The sequence below is a fragment of the Crocodylus porosus genome, unplaced genomic scaffold (assembly GCF_001723895.1).
Source record: "Crocodylus porosus isolate Cpor-Errol unplaced genomic scaffold, CroPor_comp1, whole genome shotgun sequence".
NCBI classification, from domain to species: Eukaryota; Metazoa; Chordata; order Crocodylia; family Crocodylidae; genus Crocodylus; species Crocodylus porosus.
In genome coordinates, this window is record NW_017728917.1 from 22,356,609 (window position 1) to 22,365,017 (window position 8,409).

Here is an 8,409-nt window from a genome sequence, read left to right on the forward strand (position 1 = left end):
ACCCCGGTGCTCTTTCCTGCCAAGGCAGGGGGTCGGACTAGATGATCTACCTAGGTCCCTTCCGACTCTAGCTACTATGAAACTATGTGAAGAACCACTGCAAATCTATTTTCAGATGTGTCGGTATTATAAAAAAATATATTATCTTAAGGCTCTCTAAGCACCACAATTTAAGCATCTGATCTGTGTATATTGTAATATGAACTGAAGTTGGTACTTAGCATGAATTGAAGGTGCAAAAATTAATGGTGTGGGAGAGGGTCAGTAAACTATGTCCATGGGCTGGATCCAGCTCACAAATGTGGGGCCTCAGCATGTTGTCTCCATGTTGCCACAGGGACAAATGGCAGCTAGATTCTATTGCCCAGTCACCTGTCTTTGATCTGGGGTGGGTTGTTTTCACCCACAGCTGGAAAGGTTACCTATCCCTGATGCAGCAGACAGCAGTGATGGTGGGGATAAGCTTTTAAAAGGAGGAGATAAAATTAAAAAATAAACTTATACACATATGCTTTCCAAGCCCCTCTTATGCATACAAAAGACTTCACTTAGAAACAAGACGACTGTGGTAAATCCAAGTGTAGGACCTTAAAATGAACCCTTGTCATCCTTTTAGCTATATCTAATTGATAAAAGGGCAAAAAAGGATACTTTTTGGAGCATGTAACTCCAGTTCTCCAGCATCTGTGTTGGCTCCCAGTAGCTTTCCAGCCACAATTAAAGATGCTAGTTTTGCTCTATTAAGTTCTAAGTGGCCTGGGACCTACATACCTAAGGGACCACTTTCTCCCCTATGCCCCATAGCGATACCTAATACCATTGGTACACCGAGTCCACTTGGTGAAAGGGTGTGGGAGGTAATTCTCAGCAGAGCTCTGGACTTCTCAGCCTGGAACTCCCTCCCTTTTGAGGCCTACCAAATCCCTGTGGACATCTTCCACAAGTGCTGTAAGACCTTTCTGTTTGGGCACATATTTAGCAACCATAACTAGGCTGAGATGTTGTTTACTGGGTCTCTGTTTAATTCTGTTATTTTATTTATTCTAATTGCCCTTTTTAAGTTTCTTTTTCTCTTGGTGTAAGCCTCCCTGAGCCTTTTTTTTTTGGAAAGGTAGCATATAAATTGCATTAACTACTTAATTTGCAAAACAAATGACACATGACAATGCACAAAACTTGGCAGCCTTGAGAAGTGTAAATTACACATTCACTTAAAGACAAACAAGGTTGTGGTAAACCCAAATGTAGGTCCTTTTAGCTATATTTAATTGGTAAAAAGGAAAAAAATAAAGATTTTTTTTGCATTTAAGATGCTTTTCTCCATTTCTACAGTTCAGAAACTGTTTTAGAGCATTTGACTGTATCATTTTATCTAGTTTCTTGAGTATTCAAAACCCTATAGACCAACTGAAATTTCAACGATTAAAAAGCAGTTAATGTACACATGCATTAATCAAAAATTGCTGATTATAGTTTATTGTTTGAAAGATTCATAGATTAATGGATCTCCAGGGTATACACTGACATGAGGCACTAATGGTTTCTGCTGGAACTCTTTAATATTAATGAATGCATGGGCATTTTTAGAATTGCAACTTTCAACGTGCACTATAGCATATGAATAATGGGATGCTACACAATAAATTTTAGTGCATCTCGAAGTGTATCTCAAATTACCATTGAATCATACTGAGAGGCTAGGGACAGACCTTCAAAAAGCCTGAATTGATTCAATCTTTGCAGGTTAGTCTAACTTGCCTAGATTGAATCAATTTGCAACTGTACAGACATTCCCTCTGGACTGAGGAAATGCAGGCACATGCCTGCAGTGGCTCAGGCTAGAAACCAGGGGGTGCTAGAGCAGCCCTCCCTCCCTTCCTACAGTGCTGAGCTGAGGCGGGGCATGGCCAGGCCCCAGCAGGATGTCTGATTAGGAAGGGGTGTAAACTCCTACCTTGCCTGCAGTCCCAGCTTTTCCCTGCTCAAAGGGTGGGAGTGTTACCAGATCCCAACCCCAGCTAGCACTGTGAGGAAGCCCCAGCAGATGCATGTGAGGCTAGTGCATACATCTGTTGATGATACTGAGCTTTTCAATCTCCCTCTTCCTGCTTCCTCATACTGTCTGCAGCAAACCTGACAGATGAGGGAGCCAGCTGTGATAACACAGCTTTTATCAGCCCATCAACAAAACAAAATCCTCTCTCATTAGTTTAAGCTCTTCTTAAACAGCTTTTTCCAAGGAACAAGGGGAGGGACTTTACCAGCTGACCTGTTGTTTAGCTCTGAAAAGTCCTGTCTGCTAGTGGTGTGCGAAGCAGACCCTATTTGATTCAGATTCTGCCCAAATCAGGGACAGTGATTCAATTTGTTAATTCGAGTCACTGTCCCTGATTTAATTTGGCCAAATCCGAATCTGAAGATTTGATGCTGATTTGGAGAATCAGCAATTCAGGCATAGACATAGCTTCAGATGTTTTTTCGACATACCTCATGGCTCGTGAACACTGCAATGCTGAGGCAGATGGAGTGTCCCACAGGAGTGCAGGGAGCCCCCACATGGTTAGCAGCAAACCTGGAAGTGGACTGGAAGTACTTCCGGTCCACTTCCAGGTCCACTGAGGAGTGCATTGGGGGGCCCCCTGCAGCCCTCTGGTTTGGCGTGGGGACCCTGGGTGCCTCTCCCAATTCAGGAGGCACCAGTGGCCGAGCTGAGGAGGCATGGGGGGGGCCCTGCACACTGTCTGGTGGACCCGGAAGTGGACTGGAAGTGCTTCTGGTCCACTTCTGGGTCTGCCGAGCATGCTGGGAAGCCCCCCCCACACTTCTGTAGGGCACTCAATGTACCCCAGCATTGCAGCATTTATGAGCTGCCTGGTACTGTAAGGTAAGTAGAAAAAACATTTAAAGTTGTGTCTATGTCTGAATCGCCAAATCTTTCCAAATCTTTCCAAATCAATTCAGAGGGTTCAATTCGATTCAGAGAGATTAAAGAGTCCTCTGATTTGATTTGGATTTGGAGATTTGGCCACCAAATCAGGCCGAATCTCTGCTGAATTGAATCAGGGACCAAAGCTTCACACAGCCCTACTGTCTGCCTGTCCCAGTGAAATTGGAGACACACACACGCACACATGTGCATGCGCGCGCGCGCGCGCACACACACACACACACACACACACACACACTTAAAAGTATGAGCTAGAATAGCACATGCCTAGGGTCCCATAATGTGTTATTTATCTCCAAAGGTGTATAAAACCATAGCTTTTGACAGAATGTTTTTCCTTTAACCTAAGAAACATGGTGGACCTGTATTCTTCAATGACTTTTACCTTGGCAAGTCACCCCTACAAAGGAACTGAAGTGTTTTAGTGAAAGTGTTGTTATTTTGATTTGGTTCCATTTTACGTGAGTGAAGAGGACCACAGTAGGTGCAAGACGAGTAGGGAATCATTCTTATAAATAACATGACCTATTGTGAAAAAACTGCTTCAGTGTTTCTTAAGCCACTGTTTGCTCATTTTGGCTTACATTAAATTCAACATGTACAATTATTGAAAAAATGAGATTATGGTTCTGTAAATCAACTGCAATCCAAGGCAAAATAAAGTTATCCTCCAAAATTACAATTTTAAAATAATATATTGAGACATGGATGTTATTTTTAATCTTAGAAAGCCAGCCAAAGTTTTGGACTCATCTGTGCTTCATAATAGTTTAAAGTAGTAACTTTCTTTAGCTGGTTAAAGACTAGAATTGCAAAATATTCAGGCAACCTGGAATGTAAAGAACAAGGTCTGTTACAGATGTTCTCACAGCAAAATAGATTAGAGAAAAAGAAAAAGATAAAAGAATTTTATTGATATTGACAGTGTCTTGGATTTTACGGTCAGAAAGGATTGTTGTGATTATGTGGTTTGACCTTCTATTTCTGCATTAAGCCCATAACTTCTGGTTTAGTTGCAACATGTCTTTTGGAAAGATATTTAATACTGAGTTAAAGGCATCACATCATAGAGTATTCATAGTACCTTTAGGTAAATTGTTCCAATACTTGATTACTTTTAGTGTGCCTTCCTTCTAAATTTCTCCTGTTTCAGCTTCAGCTATTGCATCTTGTTATGCATTTTCCTGTTGTATTATAGAGGTGTGTGACATTAGACATCTTTTCCTCATGTGGATACATGTGGACAGCAATAGGGTCCTCTCTTAACCTTTTCTTGGATAAAGAAAAATGGATTCAATGTCTTTAGTCTCTTACTTTAAAGCGTATTTTACAAACCTTGAATCAGTCTTGCAGCTCCTTTCCAGTTTTCAAACTCATTTTTAAAAATGTGAACTGGACACATCATTCCAGCAGTAGTAATCCTAATGATGTAACTAGAAGTCATATATTTCTATTTGGTATTCCTCTGCTTATGCATCAAAAAAGTGTATTGGCCATCTTATCTATGGTGTTGGGAGCTCATGTTCAGTTAGTTATCAGCCATGACCTTTTTCAGTACCATTGCTTTCCAGAATAGAATTCTCCATCTTATAAGCATCCCCTACATTCATTGTTTGTGGCTGTCTGACTTTCTATTTGACAGTGCTGTTCAGTGCTGTTTGAATGTGCTGTTCAGATTAATCCATTTTAGAAAGCAATCCAAATTGTGTGTGTGTGTGTGTGTGTGTGTGTGTATTAGGCCTGTGAGAAGCGGCTAGTATTTACTTCAGGTTGGGATTTGGCCAATTCAGGGGACAGTGATTCGATTAGGTGATCAACCAGGCCAGGCCCATCCCCCGTCTACTCTCCCAGTCCAGCAATGGCTGCCCTGCCTGCTCCAGCTCCCAGCACTTGTTAAAAAAAAGCCCCGACTCAGCGGGTGCTGCCAGGTGGGGGGGCGATCCCTGCTGCCCGACACTGCATGGTGTGCTCTGCATGAGCCCTCGCTCCCTCAGCCCCCTCCCCCCACAGGTGCCCTGCCTGGGGCAGCTCCGGCCCTTTAAGAAAAAAAATGAAAAAACCTCAGACTCACCACTCCTGCCAACGGGGGGCGGGGACAATCTCCACTTCCCTCCACTGCCCCATGCCACATGAGGGCTCTGCATGAGCCCCTGAAGTCCTGAGGCCACTGCAGGAGCTTTGAGTTCGGGGGCTTTTCTTGGCTTTTTTTTCTTAAAGGGCCAGAGCTGGCCTGGGCAGGGCACTTGTGGGGGGGCTGGGGGAATGGAGGAGTGTGGGGGGGCTCATGGAAGAGCCCCCCATGCAGCATGGGGCAGTGGGGGGCAGCAGGGATTACTCCCCCCACCTGGCAGCACCTGGTGAGCACCAGGGCCTTCTTTTAAAATACTGAGCTGGGGTGGGTGGGGCAGCCATGGGGGAGCAGGGGAGGTTAGGGGGCTGGCAGGGGTCCCCCCATGGTCCCCTTGCACCTCCCATAGCCCCCCCTCCCCCACCCCTAATACTTACCAGCTTGGAGTCAGCTGCATCTCCCTGCTGCAGCCACTGGGGACTGCCCGATCATTAAAACTCTGAATCTTTTCCAAAGACTCAGAGAGCTTTGCATTAATTTGGACCTTTTAATCTGTCCCCTGATTCGATTCGGATTTGGAGATTCAACCACCGAATTGGGTTGAATCTCCTCTGAATCGAATCACCACCCGAACCTTTGCACAGCCTGTGTGTGTGTGTGTGTGTATGTGTGTGTGTACACACACATACACACACACGCACGTATGTATGTACACACACACACGATTTGGATTGCTTTCTAAAATGGATTATCCTATTACATATATATTATTTCTGTATATATGACCTATCCTCAACATGATTTACCACTTCACTAATTTCCGTCAGTTGAAGATTTTCTCCGCAATGATCTTATATTTCTTCCATAACTTTAATAAAGATATTGAATAATATTTCACCAGGTATAGATTCCTGGATCTCCATTGTCATTTACTCCTTGCAGTATCATTGTTAACTAGTTTTAATTTGTTGAATATGGGATATATTGATTTAGTGTGGAGTTAATTATTTTTAGTGTCATGTGAAACCTAAGCTTTATGATAGTTCAGTATGTTATTTCGGTAGATCTATCATCAACTAAACTTATGCTCTAATAACAAAATGATAGCAAACTTCAGACTATCTATTTTCCATAGCCACATTGATTCATTATTAATTATGGTACCATATTTTAGTTCATTATTTTTTGTATACTGTGTAAGCCTTTTTATGATCTCTGAGCCATTCTCATGTTAACCAGTGTAGAGTTTTCCAGGTCGTTCATTTTATCACCTGTAAACACTGGACCAACATTAGTTTTTTCTAGTGCTCTGGAACATACACGTTTTTCAAAGTTTTGTTAAATATGAGAATTCACAATTTAAAGAGGCCCTTGGCTAGTTCATTTCAGAACCTTGGGCAATATTTATTTTGTTTTACACATTAAAAATAGTTTTACTAATTGGTATTCAACATCCTTCTTAGGATACAGTAGAAAGTCTTATATTATCTCTGTAAGAAATAAACACATTATCATGCTTCTGTCTGACTGTAGAACAAAAATATCTATTGACTACTAATACATTTCTGCATGAAGATTGGTCATTTTGCCAAGTATCAGTATCAAGTAGCAGACCTGTTCTATCCTTTTGTTATTTTGTATCTTTCCAAATAATTTCTTCTCATTGTCTTTAATCCTACTGGCTATAGATTTTTCGTTAACATTTTTAGCTTCTCTTAGGAGGTGTTCACATTTCCTAGCTGTCCATTTGTTGTCAGCATTCTCGGTTTCTCAATTTTTCAATTTGTTCTATGTTTCTAATTTTCTCTATTGCCATCTTTACCTCTCCTCTTAAACAGGATTTTTTAAAATTGTGTTTTGTGAGCGGAAAATTGTGTTTTGAAGCATATAATAAAATTTTCTCAGGCTATTTCCAATTGTTACTTATATTTTTATGTGTAAATACTTTGTTTCACTCGGTTTAGACCGTAAGTATACTTTGCTTTAAGAAACCTGGATTTTTAAAAGCACCAAGTATATACATTATATTATATTTGCACAGAGCAAATGAAATTAGATTGCTTATCTATTGCAGTGTATTATGCAATCGCTTCATCTGTATCCAGTAGAGTGATGTGTAATATAAAAATGGCATGAGCTGTTTGTAATGCTTTTTTGTGTTAAAAGGTAAAAAATCTAAGGCCTCTGCCAGATATGTAGGTAAAGGCTTGATGGGATCTGATGCACAATCCACACGGTTGTGCTTCCTGCCATGCCACATATGCATGGAAGGAGGCATGGTAGTGAGATCATGCATCAGATCCTATCACAATTTATTGCTGGTACAGAGGGAGCCTGAGATCACAGTCCTCTGAGTTCCCCTTGCACCAGCAAGTAGCAAAATCCCCTGACTGGGAGCCCCTTCACCTGGTGCATCCTGGCAGCTGCAAGCCCAAGTTAGCTGACAGGGCTGCCAGCCACAGCCATGCTTCTGGGCAGATGCTCAAATAATTATATCATAGGAACCATCGACAAAGTTATTACACATTTTTTGTTATTATGCAGCAGCTCCCTGTATCTCATGTATCAGCATCCCCACGCTAAAAAAAGTGGCGAAGATGTTTGAACTAAAGCTTGTTGAATGAGCTTTAGTTCAAGTGTCCCTGCTATCATATTTAAGTGCAGGGATGCACTTTAATTACAGTGGCTCTTGGAGCCGCTCTAATTAAAGTGCCACCCCCCTCACCCATTGCCCTGGAGCATATGCAAAAGTACACTAAGATGTGATTAACTGGTTAATCACATCTTAAGTCTAATGTGTGGCAGGGGCCTAACTTTTATAAAATTCAAGGATGCATATACCTCTTGGGCTGAAGTATACCAAGCAATTTTGGATACTGTTAAATTTTGGATACTGTTGCCCTGGATATATCTACATGTGAACTTAACTGCTTGGTAAACTAATTTGCTGTGGTGTAAAACATCACAGTCTACACGTGCAATGCTATTAGACTGCAGCAAACTAATTTTCTCTGTCCTGACAGTACTGTCTTACAGCAGTGAAAATAATTGCACCTACACATAAGTGTAAACGCTGACCTGGGCATAAATTGTACCTGGTCAGTAGGCCTGTGCAAAGTGGCTAGTATTCGCTTCGGATCTGGATTCGGCCAGTTTGGAGGACAATGATTCAATTCAGTGATTTGAATCACTGTCCCAAATTGATCTGGCTAAATCTGATTTGGAGATTTGGCCAGGCCCATGCCCCCCAGCCTGGCAAAGGCTGCCCCGCCCACCCCAGCTCCCAGCACTTGGGAAAAAAAGCTCCTACTCATTGGGTGCTGCCAGGCAGGGAGGCGGGGAGTGATCCTTGCTGCCCCCCACTACCCCATGCTGCATGGGTGTCTCAGCCCGA

General features: G+C 42.2%; 1 protein-coding gene across 2 annotated transcripts in view; it reads left to right on the forward strand.

The window, feature by feature from the left end:
* Window positions 1-8,409, forward strand: part of ERC2 (ELKS/RAB6-interacting/CAST family member 2) — a 951,034-nt gene that overhangs the window by 827,853 nt on the left and 114,772 nt on the right. The gene's annotated exons all lie outside the window — the stretch shown is intronic.